This window comes from Coptis chinensis, chromosome 5 (assembly GCF_015680905.1).
Source record: "Coptis chinensis isolate HL-2020 chromosome 5, ASM1568090v1, whole genome shotgun sequence".
NCBI lineage: Eukaryota > Viridiplantae > Streptophyta > Magnoliopsida > Ranunculales > Ranunculaceae > Coptis > Coptis chinensis.
In genome coordinates, this window is record NC_141460.1 from 74863643 (window position 1) to 74885422 (window position 21780).

Sequence of the window (21780 nt, forward strand, 5' to 3'; positions counted from 1 at the left end):
CCTAAGCGTTGATTGGTGGTGTTGGTTAGGGTTGCCACGGTGTTGTGCTCCCGACTTACGTGGTGCCATTATTGGCGTTGGAGTTGGCTACTCTCGCATTGTATGCGGTTTTCTTGTTGCAAAGTGATGAAGGCTTCTTGGAGTGTCTTCATGCAGTGCGCCACTACTTGTAGGTTGGGATCCATTGTGATTTTCGACCCGGCCGTGGGATTGAGGAAAGAAGCGGTTAAAATGTTCTTTTCTTAAAAGCGAACCCGTGACGGCCAATGTAGATGTTGGTTATTTTGGGACTTCTGACGATGATTTGTTGGATAGGGAATGGCTGCACTCTTCTTGGGATAAGAGTTGCCCTCGTATCAAGTTTCGGGATAAACTTAAATAAAGTCTTCGTAGTTCATCTCTCTCTATTTATAGATGTGTGCTTGAACCGTTATGGATTCGGATCCACCTTGTGTCTTTATCTTGATGATTCACCATTAATGTGTTGTTACAAAGATAATGTTTTTTTTATTAAGGCATTGATTGAGCTCCAAAGATTGTCTTTAGTTGATATCTTTCCATGCATGGTCATAGCTAGCGATGATGATGACACGGGTGTTGGAGTCGTTAGCGCGATCGATGTTGTGGAGCGAACTGAAATAAGGCGTCCTGCCATGTGGACACATACTCTTGTAATGTAAAACGGAAAGTACTTACACCAACAAAATAGCTATGAAGGAAAATAGTCCTATGTGAAGGTAACAAACTGCTTATCAAAGCCGCTTGCATTGGGAATGGTATTGAGGGTGCAACAACCTTTGTATGGTGGCACTGTAGACCCTGAAAGTGATTACAACACGAGCCAAAGAAAAAAAACAAATCAGACTATAAAAGTCCAAAGATATTGGTATGCGTGTTCGTAGATACCATATATATATATATAGAAAGCCACGTAAAACAACAAAATCAATAGACGAAAAACAGAACGTTCTACGGGCAGAAAGCGAGTGTAATGGCGACAGATGCCTCAAGTAGCCTGTGCAAGATGAGAAAAGTTTGCGGTTGGATGTGTTGAATAAAGTTTTCTTAAGCATTTAAATTAGTTTTAAAAAAAGGCTAAATCTCCTGTGCGCGAGATGTAGGGTACGCCCTCACATCTCGGCCACTCATCACAAAGGGGGTGCGTGTGTATTGCATCACAGAGTAGTGATCCACGGCCCTCAATTCTTGCGCAGGATACATCTCGCGCACCGAAGTAGTCAACTATTGAAAGTTTCAATGCACCAAACAAACTTTCGAGGGGAGAGGTTGTCCTCTGTTTTAATACAGAGACTGTCCTCTGCCTTTAATAAGACACAAGACGTCCAATAATTAAAGGGAGGGAAATTATAGTGTAACACCGGGATATGAGTACTCAAGCGATATAATAAATATATCAGTTGATCGAGAAAATATATGTCGTTGAAAGTACAAGTGTTGCACTTTGATATGGCCGGAACAATGAGTTCCACTTCTCTTTTCCTTCGTCTTCTTTTAACTCTAGTGGTAGCAGAAGTTGGGATAGGCCAAACCACTCCTAAGTTCAGCAGAGATGACTTCCCATCCAACTTTGTATTTGGTGCTGGCACTTCGGCCTATCAGGTTGGTATACTTTGTGAAGTAAAGATCTATTTTGAGTTTTCTAACAAATGGAATGAATGTGGTCATGTATGTGGACGATCTAAGTATATACAACACCACATATGTTTGCAGATTGAAGGAGCTGTAGCAGAAGATGGAAGGACACCTAGTATATGGGACATCCACACTCATAAGGGTAATGCCACTAATAAGTTGATCGATGATTATGTAAAATTTTTACTTCCTTTTCTTTTTTGGGTAATAGTAAACTAGTAATGATGCTGATGGTGTTTATGGGATTCATGGTCATGAATGTATCAGGATATATGCCGGATAAAGCAACGCAGACATAAGCTACGGCGGATACCACAAATACAAGGTACTGATCTTAATTTGCTTGTCCCCTACAAGGTGCTGTGATTCACACCGACCAGTTACTAGTATCTTTGCGTGGCGTGGGGAGTGGGGCGCTGGGGGAGAGAGTTGGGTGATGCGAGGAGAGAGAGAGATGGGTGAAAAGAAAGGGGTATTGGGGCCAAGAAAAAATGAGAAGGAGAAGAGAGAGCTGCCAAGATCGTTCCCTCCGTTTACTCGATTATTTTAAACTTGTTTTGACAACAATTGTAGAGAAAAACTAATACAATTTGATAGGACACGGACACACCCATTGGGTTTGGGCTACATTTTAGCCATGGGTGTGAGGTTTTATCGAAAATGTCTCGGTACTAGTTAGTGATCTTCCTACTTTATCAACCCACGATGAACTAATTTCTTCTCCCATGTGGGACTATTAGATTTCAGGTTCACAATATCCAACAACAATCATATTGCAAATTTTAATTAGATAGAATCATTTTTTGAGTTTTGTGGAACAAATTAAAACACCTCTATTTTATTCTTCCGTGCGTGGTACATAATTGAATCCCCCTCCAAAAGGAACGTACATTTATTTGCAAATTTGAAAAATTCTTGCAAAACACTTCTTAGTACTTAATGACCTTTTTAAATGATTGACTTATGTGCAATCTTTTCAATAATGGTGTTGATTAACTCAATGATTTACTAAGCAAATATGTCACACACTTGCTACCTAGTAAGTACTGATAAAGACTAAAACACTAAAAAGGGCAATGTACTATTTGAAGTTTACCAATTGAAACAATGTACTATTTTTTGGACCAATTTATGCAATGTACTATCTCAATTTGAGCAATTGACATAACGACTGTAATTCAGGCCAAATTAGATTGTCGGAGTGATGACGTGTCAGGTGAAGAAAAAACCTTAAATTAAAAAAATTATAAATTAAAACACAAAATTGTAAATAGAGATAAAATAAGATGTGAATACAATGAAAATGTGAAAACATACTTCAATTGATATTGAAGTGATCTTGAATTTCTTGTCAATTTCAATTTAGGGTGTTTTTCACGACCGTCATCACTCCGGCAATCTAATTTGGCTGAATTATAGTCATTATGTCAATTGCTCAAATTGAGATAGTGCATTATATAAATTGGTCCAAAAATAGTACATTGTTCAATTGGTTAACTGCACATAGTACATTGCCCTTTATAGTATTTTAGTCGATAAATGATAACTAAAATCCAACAAATATAAAATATCATTTTTGAACTCAACATTTACTCGATCTTACGGAGCCTACTTAACAAATAACTTTCCAACTCTATTTTCTTAATTCTTGGGAATTGTCTTACACTTTCAATTTCAGCATTTTCAATATAGTACTTGGGAATTGATTCTGAACAATATATTATGTATGCTTGTATTATCACGATACGGTTGGATTGACCTTTGTTGACTTGTGGTGGTGGGTGCGGTGGGATATGGAAGCAATTTTCAAGTGTTGATTCATTGATTCGATATATATTGTGTGTACATATTTTAGCAAATAAATATGTGACCGTTGACAACATCTTTTAGCATTTCGGGTATTGTCTTAGTGTGGGTAAAAGTACAAGAACACATTTTAAGTCCAAGTCCGACTAACTTCGCTTTCTAATTCGGAAGTGAAATAAGAAGAGGAGGTTTGAATTGGTTAAAGTAGTAGGCTCGGAGAACTGGAGGTTCGGAACTTGTTGGAGTAGTAGGTTCGGAGAACCACTTTCTGACTAAGAACTCCAAATCTGGAACTGTTTGGTTCGGAACTCTAACTCTCAATCCGAACCTGAACATGTTTCTTTGTTGTTTAAGTCAATAAAAGAGACTTATTGACTTAGGAAACATGAGCTTCTAGAAGAGTCTCGATAAGACTTCATAAGAGATTGTTTATTAGTTAAAGGGCTTTTTAGACTTTGGTCCTAACCATACTTGGTTTATTAGGGTTTGGTCCAGAAAAGGTTGAATATTAGGGTTTAGTCCTAGTTTTGGTTTTTGACCGCCAGTCAACTTAGTTGACTGTGGTCAATCAGCTTGTATTTTCGAAATGGCAATAATACCCTCGCGTGTAATATTACGTGTGCTTCTATTTAATCAAATTAATTCGACACGTGTCGACATCTGACTTCGACTTTCAATGTGGCCGTCAGATCTGAAATTTGCGCATCTCGAGAATACAAATGAGATTTTTGTTTTGGATGTGAAATCTGAGACGAGGTGAAATAAGGAGGAAATGATGATCACTCTCTCTCTCTCTCTCTCGACTTCTCTCTCACGAAACCCTAGCTCTCATGTGTGAAAACACCAAGTTTAACAATCGGCATACAAACCCAACGACCAAACCCGGCCCTCTTCTTCTCTAACCACGAAATATGAAGAACCTCCATTGGAGTTGTTGATCGTTTTTTTTTAATGATTTTCATCTAGTGTACTGTTGATGATCGTCGTTGTTTTATGGTTTTGAAGTTGTTGTGAGGTCATAATCGTTGATTTAAGGTCATCATCATCTGTTGTCGTCATAAAATTGAAGGTTGTTGCTTAAAGGTTAGTTTTTTATGTTAATCTTAGTAAAAATATAATTTTTATATAAAGTTGTATGATAAACATGAAAGTGTTAGCTTGATCTGTTGGAAAAATGGTGGCTTTCTCATTATGCTTCTTATACTGTTATTGTTAATTTTCAGTAAAGCGTGAATTAAAATGGTGGTTTGTTGTATTGCATGGTGCATGGCTTAGTCTATTGCCGTACACTTTAGAAAACATGGACTAAAACCTAATTTTTAACTATTCAGTTGGACTATGATTATATTAGGAAGTAATTACAAGTACTTAACTCTATATGTGGACATGCGCAATTTGGGGTCTTTTTTTCTTGTTTTGTCCGAGAGTCTGATCCTTTGTTAGGAAGTAATAACATTTGGAATATGTTGTAAATGTTTGAAATTAGGAAGTAATAACATTTGGGATGGATATATTGTAAATGTTTGAAATTATATGCATTTGAATGATCTATATTTGCAAGTTTATATTTGTCTTGCATTAAATTGATTGAATGTAATTGTGAGAAGGGTCCCCTTGTTTGAATTGTTTCTTATTAACTGATTTATCCTATATGTTGTTTGTTTGTATGTTTGTGGATGAGGAGGAAGAATGGCCAATCCTTTGCTAGGTGTAAAGGAATTTGTGATACATTATGGTGGTAAGTGGGGGAGAACTATTCCTGGGAAGATAAAAGCTAGTCAATACAAGGGTGGTAAGAGAGAGTGTGTGAAATATGATGGGGATGAGATATTTCTGCTAGATTTGCGAAAGGATTTGCAGAAATTGGTTGGTGAAGGAGTTAAGTTTGAGATTGCAAGTTTGATTGAAGGGAAGTTATGTAGCATAACAGAAGACAAACATCGATGGATATGTGGGGTAAGCTTACACTTAAACAATACCACCTATTTGTCCTCCCACCTCCACCAACCTGCTCATAACTCTCCCCACCACTTGACTTCAACATCATCGCTATAACTCTCCCCACCACTTGACTCGGCAGATCTTTCGCCATAACTCTCCCTCACCTCTTGACTCCACCCCAACACTGCCCACAACACCCAAGAAACCTTTACAAGTCACTGAAAGTGTTAGAAGATCACCTAGATTGATCCGGTTCCCATTGAAGTTCCCACTCAAAAACCTAATCAGTTCCCACTCAAAAACCTAAACCCGGTTCCCACTAAAAACCTAAACCGGTTCCCACTCAAAACCTAATCCGGTTCCCACTCAAAAACCTAAACCGGTTTCCACTCAAAACCTAAACCAGTTCCCACTCAAAACAAAACCAATGACACCTATAAGAAAGTCCAACAGGCTTAACATACTGAAAACTAAACCACTTGTAGGTCCCAATGGAGAGCCATTGGTCTTTGACATTTCTGATGATGAAGAAAGTAGTGAGCCACAAGCAAGAGAGGAGGTGACTGAGAATGTGGTTGAGGGGCACAATGGTGTTCAGCCATCTGGGAATGATGTGCACTTGTCTCAATTAGATCCTGTTGATGATGGTTTCTGTACTTAGAATATTAATGAGTTTCTGGAAGAATTGAATGAACCTGATGGTACTCATGTTGAAGTTATTGATGTGTTAGAGGAATTGAATCCTAATGGTAGTCATGGTGAAGTTGTTGATATGTTAGAGGATTTGAATCATAATGGTACTCATCTTTGAAAGTGTTGATGTGTTAGAGGATTTGAATCATGATAAAAAGGGATCTTGAAGAGCCTTTGTATCGGTATGGTCAATATTTTGGGCAGTTTTTTTGGTACTTGTTTGGATGTAGGGTATGATAGCATTGAAGAAGATAGTGATGAAGAGTATTGTCCTACAGGTAGTGATTACTCTGAGAATGAGTTAGATAATGATATTGATCCAATGATGGTTGATGAAGAAGTTCACAATTTAGAAGAAGAATTACAAGGCACTGTTTTGGGAAATTGGTCCATGGGAACAACAAATGTTTTCGAGATTGAGGACATGGCTAAGGTTTCTGACCCTGTTGAAGCTTCTAAAAGGTTTGGCTCGTGTGAGTTGAAGCCTAAAATGACATGGGCAACTGTAGAGGATTGTAGAGAGTTCTTCCAGACAATGGCAATTAAGCACAAGTTTAGTACATAACAAGTGAGAAATGACAGAGAGAGATACATTTTGGCATGCAAAGATCCTAGTTGTGAGTGGACTATAACTGCTACTCTTTACCAGAAAAAGACATGCACACTTTTGTTCTTAGAAACTATAATGATGAACATACATGTGAAGCTAGTGTGAAGAACAAGTTTACACAGGCTAGAGCACCATGGGTGGCTCAAGCACTTGAAAATAAGATGAGAGAGCATCCAGATTATAGACCTAAGGATATACAAGCAGAGATGTTTTTTCAGTATGGAGTTAGCATATCATATTGGATTAGTTGGAATGCTAGGACATTGATGCTTGAAGTGATCAATGGCAATTATGAGGAGGGTTATAGACTAGTCCCAGAGATGTGTAGGCAGATTATAAAGTCAAACCCTGGTAGCCTTGCCAAACATTTTGTGAATGAAAAGAATCATAGTTTCATTGGTGTTGTTGTTGCGTACAAGTCATCACTTGATGGATGGTTGAATGGGTGTAGACCAATTGTTGGTATGGATGGCTGTTTTCTCAAAGGCAAGTATGGTGGGTGTTGTTTAACTGCTATTGGATTCTGGATGCCATGAATGGGATTGTCCCTCTTGGTTTTTTCATATGCAAAGGGGAGAATGGGGATACATGGAGGCAGTTCTTATGTGAGATGAAGCCATTTCTTGACATGCATAAAGACAAGCTTACCTTCATCAGTGACAGACAAAAAGGATTAATAAGTGCTGTTGATGAGTACTTTCCAGATTCAAATCACAGGTAATGCCTAATAGGTGATGTTGTTTTTTTGTATATGTATATGTTGTTTTTGTATATGTATATGTTGTATATGCATAATAAGCCATTTTGTTTGTATATGTTGTTTATTTCCAGTCATAATGATAATATGTATATGTTGGTTTTCTTCCGTGTATTGCTTAGGACATATGTATAAGAACTTCAAAAAGAATTTTGGCGGTGAATTATGGGAGAATCTAGCTTGGGGTGCAGCTAAGGCATATAAACAACAAGAACTGATAAAGATATTGGGTGTTATCAACAAAACAAACAGTAAAAGCTTTGGATTGGTTAGACAATCGAGCCAAGGAGTTGTTGGGCTAGGGCACACTTTGACTGGACATCAAAGTGTGATGAGTTAACCAATAATTTCAGTGAAAGCTTCAATTCCTGGATATTGCGCATCAGAGATAAACCATTGGTTCATTTTATGGATAAGTACAACCTAAATTTGCTGCAAATGGTCTATGATAGAAGGGAATTGGCATTGTCATTGATGCCTGGTGAAGTTGTACCAAATGTGTTGTTCATGATAAAAAAGAGAGAGTTGAGATACAATTGGTATGAGATAAAGGGTGTATCAGATGTTGAATACTTAGCAATCAACACCAAGCTGGGACTAAGTACAATGTTGATATTGGCAAACTTCAATGCTCTTGCATTGAGTGGCAAATGTCGAGTGCCTTGTGTACATCTTTATTTGCAGTCCTTAGACCAAAGGAGGCCCCATGGGCAAGGTAATTAAGTAATGGGGTTCCCTTAAGTGATTTACTTCATTGCATATTGTTTTAATTTGTTTTGTTTTGTTATTAATTAAGTCCATTTTTTTTTACGTATGTATTAAAGTCCATATTTTAGTGTGGAGGCATTTGAGCAACTTATGCAAATTATCTTTATCCACTTGATAATATTGAGGGTGGCCAGAAATAGTAAGTCTATACTAGTAGGGAACTTTCATAACTCCCTATAACTTATTAGTTACTTATACAGGAAAGTCCACTTGCTTTACTTATATAGTAAGTCCACTTGATAACTTATTGCTTACTCTATACTGGGAAAGCCCATCAGAATTGGTTCTACCTCCTGAACACACACTAGGGTTTGGAAGGCCAAAAAACAGAGAATTAGGAGTGAAGATGAACCACTTAAGACTCATAGAAAATGCATAAAGTGTGGAACACACACGGTCACAATACCTTGACTTGTGACGCAAGAAAGAAAGGAGTTCATGGCAAAGAGGGAAGGGTAAAGGCCAAGGTAACTTTTCATTGTTAACAAATGAGTATTTAAAGTTAGTAATGGTAGTTAACTAATGAGTAATGATTTAGTTGAAGGTGGACAAGACCATACTGAACCAGCATCTGAACAACAACCATCTGAACAACAACCACCAAAGCAACATGTTCCACCTGAAGAAGCCAATAAGAGAGGGAGGAAAAGAAAGAGTGCTCCACTACAACAAGAACAACAAGTGGAACATGAAACACCACAAGTAGCTGAAGGAGGAGTTAGAGCAAGGAGCACAAGGCCAAGAGGAGGAAGAACACCAGCAGCAGAAGTTGAACTTGAAGCAGCCTACAGCACTAGAAGGAGGGGTTAGAGCAAGGAGCACAAGGCCAAGAGGAGGAAGAGCACCAAGAGCTTGAAGTTGAACCTAAAAAGCAGCAAGCACCGAGGAAGGAGGAGGAGTTAGAGCAAGGAGCACAAGGCCAAGAGGAGGAAGAGCACCAGCAGCAGAAGTTCAACAGGAAGCAACAACAGCAGCACCACCACCACAAGATGAAGAATCCAGAGGAGGAAGTAGAAGGCCAAGAGGACCAACACCGGCAATGAGGAGTGAGGACAAAGGGGTTTTATATAGGCTGATGTTTGGAGATGACAATGTACCAACACCTTCAACACCTCCAATGAATTTAAGTCGAGAGAGTTTGTAGAGCCACTTAGTGGAGGACATAGTGAAAGCAAATCCAAGACCGAATGTTGTTGTGAAAACAAACTCTTTATCATTTAGTTTTTAGTTTTAGTTACATTTTGGTACTTATGCTATTGGTCTGGTGTACTTTTGGATTTGTAATGCTATTTTGGGATTAGATGTACTTTTGGATTTGTAATGCTATTTTGGGATTAGATGTACTTTTTGATTTATAATGCTATATTTTGGTATGAAATTTGTCAGTTTAATGTCCTCTGCTATGTTTTGTTTGAAATTTCTCAATGTTATGCTATTTGGAGTACCAACAACAATAATAGATCGGATAAGTAGATTAACAAACATTAAGCAACAAATAACAAAGACTGGGACATGGACTCAAATATCTCTAGAAAGAACAACAACATTGGAAGAACAACATTAAAAACATTAAAAACACTAGAAAAACATTAAAACATCTACAACAAAATGTACATGTGACACCACGGTCTGCAATGCAAACGCGTCTGCAACAAAATGTAGACAAACCGACATAGTATCCTACTACCGGACATGCTTCCTTCAAAATACAAAATGACAAAGACACAACAAACCCTATGGGTACCCCACAACGCTTAACAACACTCATGCCCACAAACATCACAATTAATGACAAGTGTGACCTCCTTCTCGATGGGCGTAGAGGAACGGTTATCGCCAGTAGTTAGTTGAACCTTATTGAAACATCCAACCCAATCACAAAGCAGAGCCATAACTCAAGTACTTTGCCGATTTATCTTGGACTTGTGCAAATCCATAATGCCTCTACAGTTTTCCATATTGCATCTCTTTTTTTAGGTATGGACACTTACGAAATGTGTGTGGTCTTCTTGGTAACATATAGGTGACATATCTGTGAAAACCAAGATTATATACAAGTTAGACTTTGATACATAAATAAGGCCATCTTTTAGGACTTGGCCCCCATTGTTATTTGAAAAATTAGAGCTTAGTCCTACTTGTCACCATTAGAATTTTGAATTTTGAAGGTGAAGAGGTAGAAAAAGTGTACTGTGGCGCAACAAAAGTCTTGTGAGGCTCCCATATTTCCTTCCTTCGGTGAGATTTGCAAAGGATGAAATGGTCGATTGGTTTTCTCTTATAGAGAGGACCACCAACGGATCTATTGTTTTGGCCGTTGATTTATTTGTTAGCTAGATTTGTGACACGTGGCAAGTCAATTTCAGTGAGATTCCAACGGCAACTTTAGTTATTCACGTGATATTACACGCGAGGGTATTATTGCCATTTCAAAAATACAAGCTGATTGACCACAGTCAACTCAGTTGACTGGCGGTCAAAAACCAAAACTAGGACTAAACCCTAATATTCAACCTTTTCTGGACCAAACCCTAATAAACCAAGTATGGTTAGGACCAAATTCTAAATATCCCTTAGTTAAACAGTAATTACTTATATATCTCACAAGTAGTTATGGGAAACTGAATCTATTCTTATAAATAGAATATCTGAACTACGTTTTGAGTTTGATTCCTATTCACAGGATACGTAGGCAGCCATTAAAGAACGTGGCTCAACTCATTATCTTATAGATCTCTTCTTCTTCTCGATTCAATATTTCTAGTTGTTTTTTGATCATCAACAAAATACTTGTGTTTCTAGATTAGGAAAAATCATCACACATATATATATTATTATTTTCTTTTGTATGCATTGTAGGAGGATGTGAAGATCATGAGTGATATAGGACTTGAAGCCTACAGATTCTCCATCTCATGGTCAAGGTTGCTTTCATGTATGTACTACTCATTGTTACACAACCACACATTATTATTCTTTTCTTGGCTGTTTAGTTGGTACTTTCTACGAAATATGATAATTAACCATCCATTTTCAAGAGTTGTCTCAAACTCTCAGTGCCGCTTATGGCTAATATACTTATATATCCTAAGCACATAATTTCATAATGTAAGCTATACATATGGAACCAGCATTCTAAGAGGTAACATGTTTTATGGTATGAATAGGTAGACTTTATAAGTGAATTGATTAGTAGCAATCCTCATTAATTCGCTATTGTTATGGCAGTGTATAAGTTATATGTTCAATTGTGACTCTCCTATTATCCTGAGGCACATTGTTTAATATAAATGGAAGGGGAGCGATTAATCCGAAAGGCCTTCAATATTACAATGGTCTCATTGACGAGCTGGTCAGCAATGGTATGCTACCAAAAACACATCGAAGAAGAATTATTTTATATACTTTATCTATGAAAGTGGCAGTTTTTTTTTGCTAAAGGGTAATTGTATTAATAGCAAGAAAAAATATATGTTTACACCATGTGAGAACCTTGTGTAGTCTCTTCAACTTTACAATGCTTAAGAAATAAATCTGCAGTATGTAAGGTACTGATTCTCAACTCTTGCTACAAAGGGAGGTTTAGTAGCACAGCTCCATTTGGTAGCACAACTCCCTTCTTGGCGCACACATCTGCTCCAAAGTTAACTTCTATCCAGGTGCTAGTAATCTTGATGTTAACTTTGGTTCTTACTCTCCCCCAAACCGCCTTGACCAACCAATGCACTTGATTTTTCTGAAAGGCTTGTACTGCCAATGTGGAATCTGATTCCACCTAAATCTGCGTCCAGCCAAGTTCAATGGCCTTCTTTACTCCTTCCCCAATTGCTTTTGATTCGGCCACATAGTTGGTAGTCACCCCTAGCCAACCTATCAAGGTTCCAACCACCTCTCCAGTGTGAATTCTGAACATAGTTCCCCACCCAGCTGCGCCTGCCTTGAGCACAACCATCAGTATTAACTTTGATGAAGTTGTGAGGTGGCCGGTGCTGTCCAGTAGCACTCAACTTCTCTTGTAGCTGTCCTCATTTTGTTCTGCAATCCCAATATGTGCAGAGTTTCCAAGATCAAATTATTAATTGCTCATGTAGATTTGACTTATTACAGTGTTTAGTAAAACCTTTAGAATATTATGACTGCATTATTTGAGGACTAATTGTTCTCAACTCAAGAACATTCACATTCATGTAATACAAGGTTTTGGGGGGGTTCTTGAGTAAACAAGTATCAGTCCGTTAAAAGGGAAATAAATTTAAAAGATAATATCTATTTCTTACTAATTATGGTTAAGGACTAAAGATGTACCTTAAGATGATTATTTTCTGAAATACACATTAATCTGCACCTTAGTATGATCTATCTCTTTCTTTGTCTAACTTTTTATGTATGAAGTGTAGGGATTCAACCACACGTTACCTTATATCATTTAGATCACCCTCAAATACTTGAAGAAGAATATGCAGGATGGCTGAGCCCAAAGTTTATGTATTCCCTCCCTCCCTCCCTCCTTGTAAATGCAAATATTTTCTCTATATGAATCTAAGCATGTTTTTCTTTGTTTTGTAACAGTGAGGATTTCACAGCTTTTGCAGATGTGTGCTTTAGAGAATTTGGTGACCGGGTCGCTCATTGGACTACCGTCAATGAACCAAATATAATGTGCCTTGGATCCTACAACAGTGGACAAACAGCTCCACGGCAATGTTCATCACATCCAGGAGGTCTCTTCAACTGCACAGCAGGAAACTCATCTGTTTAACCATACATAGCAATGCACCATGTCTTGCTAGCACATGCATCTATTGTTTTCGTGTACAGGGAGAAGTACCAAGTGAGTTGTTTTGTCATTGCTTATATATAAAATCTTAGGCAAACAATTGATAAATGTAAATTGTAATGGAAGGGAAGGGGTGGTTAAGATGCATAGGGTTTGTTGAAATTATGAATAAAGTCAATAAACCAACTTACCTCCTACTTATATGGCTCTTAATCAAACACAAAATTTTAATATTGTGATCATATATCAATTACTTATGGGAGTCATGATGCAGGCAAAACAGAAAGGTTTGATAGGCTTGAGTGTGTATGCTTTCTGGTGTACACCTATGACAAACTCAAATGCAGATATGGAAGCAACCCAAAGAGCCACGGATTTCTATACCGGTTGGTAAGAATAATATAAGCACATCTAGCCATCTTAGGTTACATATCCATTATGCCAACGTTCAAACACAGGGATCTTTATTTCTACATGTCATGTGATTGTTCACTGCAATAGATGCCGAAAGCATAAGCTTATATGTATAGCATGAATATATTATGTATAGAAAACTGAAACAACAATCGGTTTATATCTTTGAAATTATATTATAGAAGTTGATTACAGGGCCCTCAATCCTCTGGTGTTTGGAGATTATCCCAAAATCATGAAGAAGAATGTTGGATCAAGAATTCCATCATTTACGAAACGTGAATCCGAACTAGTGAAAGGGTCATTCGACTTCATTGGGCTGAACCACTACTACACAGCTTACATACAAGATATACCTCAGACTACTCCAAAGACCGGCCGTGGAGACTTCAATAGTGATATGAATGTCAAATTTTCACGTCCGTTCCTCCCTTAAACTGGAAGCTTATGTGAGTTTGACTGATAAAGAAATTGTAAAACTTACTCAAACTTCTCATGATGCATTGCAGTTACAAAGGATGACACGCCTCCAGGTCCTTTTGCAGCAAGTTCTACACTTTATAATCCGTCTGGTTTGCAGAGCGTGCTCTTGTATTTCAAGGACTACTATGGCAATCCACCTGTCTATATTCAAGAAAATGGTTTGTCGTCCACTCCACATTTTATCTGTTAATGAAGATATTTAAAACATATTTGAAAAGCTCAGATAGTAATTTATGGGTAATGCATAGATTGGTACCCTACATGAAGAGAATCCAATAGCCCCTGCTGGATTTAAAAGTTGGCCTTCAGATGTATTTGCTCAAATTTTGAGAATTTATGATAGATATGACCAAAGCAAGTTATGATAGTTTCTTCCTAATACTCATGAACCCTGCCAGGATTTGGGGGATCCCACAATGAGACACTTAACGATACTGGCAGGATCCACTACGTAAATGGCTACATGGGAGGCATTCTTGATGCAATAAGGTGCAGTTTCTCTGTTTTCTTAACCATCAAGTGTAACAGTGCAAAGCTTCTCCTTTATATATATATATATATATATGTTCTCACTTTCTGCAGGAGTGGATCAAACGCCAGAGGGTACTTCGTCTGGTCATTCCTAGACGTTTTTGAGATTCTGAGTGGATACCAAACACGATACGGGCTTGTTCATGTTGACTTTGAGGAGAAGGACTTAAAGAGACGGCCCAAATTATCAGCTCAATGGTATTCCAATTTCATAAAGAAGAATACCAAACACGATACGGGCTTGTTCATGTTGACTTTGAGGAGAAGGACTTAAAGAGACGGCCCAAATTATCAGCTCAATGGTATTCCAATTTCATCAAGAAGAATGGCATATTCATGAAGAACACACAGAATGATCGAAGTGATCTAATTAAAATATCTCATTTTGCACAGTAGTTTCCTTATCTTCCCAGGCTCTCACATTGAGCCCATTGGGCGTCTTTTTCTCCTATATAAGTTAATGGTCTGAAAACCTTGTTCTATGTGTTCAGATTTACATTTTCTAACAGAAAAGCAGTACTGTGCTATGAATTTGAACAGCTACAATACATCAATAACTTGGGAAAGATATCTATATTTAGGAGAAATATGTGAATTGTCAATGCTGAATCCAATTCACACACTTTTGCATTGTAATTACTTATACTACCACTTTATAGTAGATAAAAATACTACAAATGACAATGTACTATGCGCTGTTTACCAATTTGAACAATATACTATTTTTTGGACCAATTTAGGCAATACACTATCTCAATTGGGACAATTGACACAACGTTTACATTGTTTAACACAAGTGACAACGTTTACATTGTTTAAGTCTTTAAGAGTTGTGTTACTTCTGATTTGGTGGTGTTCCACAATGTCTTTAGTTATATGCTTAGGAGGTAAACACAAGTAATACTAACTCAGAGGAATGCATAATATTTAAAAAAGGCTAAGTGAACTAAACTTAAGATGCAAATAATGGTGTTAAGAGTCCTTATGTAGTTTTTTGTGAAAGAATATTTGGAATGTTTTCATAGTATTTGCTAGTGTGTAGGTTCTCAACCCCCATATATAATAAGTTCATCTATATATCATTTTTTTCAAGATATATATTTTTTCTTCTAATGAACATATAGAAATTAAACACGTATATATATACTTCCTGCATGTGTTTTTCCACCATATTTTTACAGTGTCTTTTAAGAAGTTATAATTACAATGGATTTAGATAAAAAGAAGTAATTTTTTATGTGTTAGTAGTGAGTCTAAATTGGCCGGAATTAGAGACGTTGTGTCAATTGACCCAATTGAGATAGTGCATTGCCTAAATTGGTCCAAAATATAGTATATTGTTCCAATTGGTAAACAGCGTATAGTACATTGCCCTTTGTAGTATTTTTGTCGCTCCACGTGTAATCCATGACTCCATGTCAAACTTCACCTGACACATCATCACTCCGGGAGTCTAATTGACCTAATTGAGATAGTGCATTGACTAAATTGGTCCAAAAAATAGTATATTATTCCAATTGGTAAATGTCACATAGTATATTGCCATTTGTAGTATTTTTGTCCTTTATAGTATGAGGCAAAGTAGCACATCGTATCCTACTGAGTAATCGTATACCAAATTAAATTGGGTACCAAACCATTTTGACCCTTTGTTTGCAAATGATAATGGAAGTATGGGGGAACCTGAGAAACAGATCATGTGAGTAAAAACCAAGTCTCTCGGGAGAGAACTATATTTTGGCAGCTTGCAAATTCTTCAATGCAACTGTCACAGTTAAACCAGCCAATTCTTCAATGCAACTTGAGATGTGGAAGTGTGAAAGGTAGTTGTGAGTTGAAAATTGACAGTTCTACACTTCTATTCTAAAACTTGCGAATTTTATTAACAAAATGAAGGGTCTCTCTTCTCAAATTCTTCTATTTTTTTAGCACTTGGGTTGAGCCAACTCAACTCCAATTTTAGCAGACATGAGTTCCCATCCAAGTTTGTTTTTGGTGCTATGGCACTTCAGCTTATCGGGTTAGCAGTACTATACATTGATCGAATCATGGAATGCTAAGGTACTAAGGTAGTAAGGTGGACCCTTTGAGTGCATTTAAACGTTACCAATGCATTGAGAAAATATGAAGTACTGGCCGGAACTATATTGAGAGATATGAATAAAAGAGTACTTTAGAGGTTCCTTAGCATCTATACAGATAAAACATGAAATTTTTCATAATAGGGTGTTGGTAAATTCAAGTGTAGATGTGCAAGTTGAAGGAACTGTAGCAGAAGATGGAAGGACTCCTGGTATCTGGGATGTCTACACTTATGATGGTAACCACTTAAATTTCTGATTTAGTGCCAGAAACAAAATTATCTGTCCATTTTCCTTTCTTTTTCTGGGCAAACAGCAATAAACAGTTTACAAGTTTATCCGTTTAGTACTTTAATTATGTGAATGGATCTTTAAAGACCACACAAGAAATATACTAATTGGAAAAGAGATTGATACTTATAATACTACCGTGAGGCTGAGATAAGCAGTTTTAATTTTGAGTTTTGACAAATCAATGTCATTTAGAATTCAGAATAATCACCCCTGTTATATTCTAATGTGTTTAGCACACATACGTACACCACTATTTTAAACCTTCTCCAGTGACTATACTTCTTCAGATATTTTGAACCTTCTCCAGTGACTATATTTCTTCAGAAACTGGTAAGAAGCATTTTCAACTTTAAGAAGGTCGTTTTCCATAAAATTTCGAGTTTCCACACACTTCCTCTTCGATCTTTTTCCATATCTTGGATCAACTTTTTGAATATGTTTTTCCGCTTCACAATCGAAGTATCAAATATATGAATGATGCATTTCTCTGTAGTAGTAATGGCATGTGGTTATCATGTAGGAAAATGGTATTTTCCAACATCTATATGTGCATTTTAGTACGTCGTCCTTCCCATGTTATTCTTGTACAACTTTTGCATTTGGAACATGCATGGCACTTGCTTATATTAAATGAAAAAAATTCTGAAGTCTGATATCTTTAATTGGATTTATGGCAGGGCTAAAGTTATCACAGTTATAGGATTTAGTAAATACAAACATAGTCCTTTCAATAACTGGGAGAACTTTGTACACCAAGAAGTTGCATGCAACCTTTAAGTGCAGGGTGCTTGTGAAATGTGAAGTGTAATCCCTAAAATGTTTTTAGGTTACATTTGAAGTACAAAATGCTATCTTGAGTAAAATGTCGATAGCCTAAAACAAAAATTTTGAAAAATATCGATACAGGAGTAGTTGCTGAAGCAAAAAATTTAAGAACATTTTATATACCGCCTTTTGTAACTGGCTAGATTTTTGGTGTGTTGGCTATAAGCTAAAATTACGGGTAGAGCATGAGAGCTTCACGCCCGATCTGATCGAGATAACAGAAACTATGTTTGCTTATAGTCTCCGAAATTTTATCCTCAGCAGGATACTGTTGAAGATTATATCCAACTTGCAGATGACCAAATTTTTCTGGAACCAATTAAATTGCAAAGTGGATTTGGCAAGGATAGAACTCACATACCACTTGTCTGATATAAGCATATTGGAATTTGGATAATCTTGTAGATAAGGAAACTGTCACTATTACATTAACAATTCTGGCAGTGCATATTATCTTAATCTAATGCCAAGTGTCCTGCATTCTTAGGAAAATGTTGTATTATCTTCAAAAGGCACTTGCACTGCTAGCACACCAGTGAATTTCTTTCCCTCCACTTATTCTTCCAAAAATAAACGTCTTTCCCTCCACTTTTCAAGTGGTGTTGCACTTAAGATATAACTTAATTGAGAGGCCGAGTGAGTGTGAAGTTAGTCGAAGATTATATAAACAAAAATAAAAAAATGATGATGAATCTCTTTTTCCTTCTACTAATTCAAATGGCAGTAATTGGGTTAGCACAAACCAATCCCAATTTCAGCAGAGATGAATTTCCTTCGAACTTTGTGTTTGGTGCTGGCACTGCAGCTTATCAGGTATTTGGTATTTCCGTTGAAGTTAAGAAAGTGGCATATATTCTCACTTTTGTTGACTACAAGTATACATTTACATGCAGGTTGAAGGAGCTGTAGCAGAAGATGGAAGGACACCTAGTATATGGGACATCTACACTCATAAGGGTAACCATAAATGAAGGTTAGTTTAATTTTACATGAACGAAGTTACAGAGGATCGATATCTAAACATTTTATTATGAATGCGTGAAGGATTAATGCCGGATAAGAGTACAGGAGATATAGCTTCTGATGGGTACCATAAATACAAGGTACTATTTATCTTGATCTTCTGGTTCCCACAAGGGAATGGTGCATCGTTATTGTGTTATATTTCTATTATTTACTTCTAGATAGTTTTAGTTGTTGTCACTCGTTCATTATCGAAAAAAAAAATAGTTGTTGTCACTCGTTGTTACCTCCTCGTTATAGTGCATCGTTTAGTTGTTGTCACTCGTTGTTATTTTAATATCAGGGAGTAGAAGCCAGCCATCTTCAACACGCGGTATCTTTTTTTTTCATGCAAAATGTGAATATTAATATAAATATAAAGTTGCACAATGAGACAGCGTCTACATGATATGTTCCCACCATAAAACAAAAGAAGTGAGCCTACTCTAGCTAAATCTAAAGTACACCTGATCTAGACTCTCGATTTTGGGTATAAAAGATGGTCGTGATGTACTCCATTTCGATACATCTATATCCAAAGTCGCACCATGCTTTGCTGTCGAGTCTGCACTGAAATTAGCTTCTCTCCAATTGTGTGTTATCCTGTAGGAGATCAAGTTTTAAGTGACTCTTTCCAATCTCGTTTTCAGTTTCTAAGAAATGTGACAATTTGCGAAAGAATGAGCAACCGATTGGGAGTCAGTTTCTATCCATATTGTTTCAACAAGATTTGCCAAAACACACCAGTTGAGGGTCGAAAGTAATGTTTTTGGAGATGGTGAAAGAGATGGTTGTTGGGGAAAGATGAGACTGGACTTCAATGTGAAGTTGCCTACGTACCCAAATGTATTACTTGCATAGTTCGTGATTCCGAACGAAACTCCGGAATTCCGCTCGGAATTTCGGTTTTCCAAAAAACCGGAATTCCAAATATAGAGTCGAAATATCCAAATTCAAAAGAATTCGAAATTCCAAATATAATAGTGTCGAAATTTAATAGATTTTGGTTTTTGAATTTATCGGAATTCCGAAAATTCCGAAATCTCGAACTATGATTACTTGGGATCAAGGCTCGATGGCGTAGTAAAGGAAAAATGACGAAGGTTGGATTTTATAGGTAGAATTGGTGATAGTTACTTCTTCGTTCTCCAATATTCCAATCGTGGGATGAAGTTGGAGAATTGGCGGGAGAACTGGCTAATCGTGGGATGAAGTTGGAGAACTGGCGGGATAACTGTCCAATCATGGGATGAAGTTGGAGAACTGGTGGGAGAACTGTCCAATCGTGTGATGTAGTTGGAGAACTGGGCGGGAGAACTGTCGAATTGTGGGATGATGTTGGAGAACTGGCGGGAGAACTGTCCAATTGTGGGATGAGGCGGGAGAACTGTCACACGATATGTAGTTGATGGAAATGAATCTTGAATGTGGACGAAGTTGTGGAAGTTGTTTGACTCGCAAAACATGTGCGCAATTGATATTGATTTTATGTCTGAGTATGTAGGCTTTGAGCATAGGCTTTGAACATGGGCTCTGAACGTGGACTTTATTGTAGATAAGCTTTGAGCATGGGCTCTGAGCGTGGGCTTTTTGTAGATAAGCTATGAGCATGGGCTTTTTTGTAGATAAGCTCTGAGCATAGGCTTTTTGTAGATAAGCTCTGAGCATGGGCTTTTTTGTAGATAAGCTCTGAGCATGGGCTTTTTGTAGATAAGCTCTGAGCATGGGTGAGCGTGGACTTTTTGATAGATAAGCTCTGAGCGTGGGCTTTTTGGTAGATAAACTCTGAGCATGGGTTTGTATTGAATTGGGCTTTTATTGGGCCACATTTGTGGGGGCCGGAACATCGCCCTCTCTTTGTTACATAGGCAAAGGGCATATGCGCCAAATTGATTCGCAACAAGCTTTGAGTCAGTGAATAACTCAATCTTTGTTGCCCCCAGGTCAAGTGCTGTTCGATTGCATAAAGAACCGCTTCATATTCAGCTTCATTGTTTGATGTGCAAAACCCGAGGCGAACAGATTTTTCAATTTTCTCGCCATCAGGTCGGATCAAAACACAACCAAGGCCTAAACCTGATTTGTTCTTGGAACCGTCCGTGTGTAGAATCCATAAAGAAGGGTCGGCACTTGTGGATGGCTCGGCCGATCCTTGTTGTGGATTGGGAGGAGGTTCCTCAAACTGCTCTTCCATGGTCAGCATGTCATCGATAGGAAAATCGGCCATAAGTGATGCCATTGCATGGCCTTTATCAGATGATTGGGCTTTGTAGATAATTTCGTAGGCACTCAAATATGTTTCCCATTCTACTAATCGGCTCGAATCAGCATTTCGAAAAACTTTTCTGAAGGGGTATTCAGTGCAGACATTGATGATATGCCCTTGGAAATAAGGCTTCAATCTTCGTGCACTATGGACAAGTGAGAGAGCTATTTTCTCAATCTATGAATACCTTGCTTCTGGAGCTGTAATGGTCTTACTTATGAAGAAAATTGGTTGTTCATTTTCATCATTAATAAATAAGACGACACTCACAGCTATTTCTGATGCTGCCAAATAGATGTCAATTGTTTGTCCAGTGGTCGGACTAGCAAGACTTGGCGGCTGTACTAGGTATTCTTTCATTTTTTGAAAAGCTACGTCACACTCATCTATCCATTGTGGGGATCCCTTAATGGCTTAAAAAAACGGGTGGAGCCGATCTGAATATTTTGAGATAAATCTACCCAAAGCGGCTATCCTACCAGTAAGTTGTTGGATTTGCTTCTTGGTTTTTGGCGAAGGCATTTCGGTAATTGCACGGATTTGATCAGGACTAGCTTCAATGCCTCGTTTGGTCATAAGATATCCAAGAAATTTATCCGATGCTAACCCAAATGCGTATTTTGATGGATTTAGACGCATTCGAATATGCACCAGTCGATCAAAGAATTTTTGCAAGTGATGAAGGTGTGAAGACTCTTCATGTGACTTGATGACCATATCGTCAATATAAGCTTCCATAAACTTGCCTAAGAAGTCTGAAAATGATGTATTTATGAATTTCTGATATATTGCCGGTGCATTTTTTAGACCGAAAGACATTACCTTATAGCAAAATAAGCCTTGGTCTGTTATGAAAGTTGTAAGTTCTTGTTCATCTTC

General features: G+C 37.5%; 1 long non-coding RNA gene and 1 pseudogene across 2 annotated transcripts; both read left to right on the top strand.

Annotated features, from left to right (window-relative positions):
• The first annotated feature begins 1250 nt into the window (after window positions 1–1250).
• Window positions 1251–14707, top strand: LOC147498887 (cyanidin 3-O-glucoside 7-O-glucosyltransferase (acyl-glucose)-like; annotated as a pseudogene). The gene is made up of 12 exons (XR_015196971.1): window positions 1251–1620; window positions 1732–1795; window positions 1921–1978; window positions 11088–11163; window positions 11519–11590; window positions 12626–12713; window positions 12798–13059; window positions 13280–13395; window positions 13615–13838; window positions 13929–14060; window positions 14301–14391; window positions 14485–14707. The product of XR_015196971.1 is annotated as a cyanidin 3-O-glucoside 7-O-glucosyltransferase (acyl-glucose)-like (transcript).
• A 3510-nt stretch (window positions 14708–18217) lies between these two features.
• Window positions 18218–18934, top strand: LOC147498888 (uncharacterized). Its single transcript, XR_015195633.1, has 3 exons — window positions 18218–18446; window positions 18527–18590; window positions 18678–18934. It is a non-coding gene; the product is annotated as an uncharacterized LOC147498888 (long non-coding RNA).
• Window positions 18935–21780: the final 2846 nt, after the last annotated feature.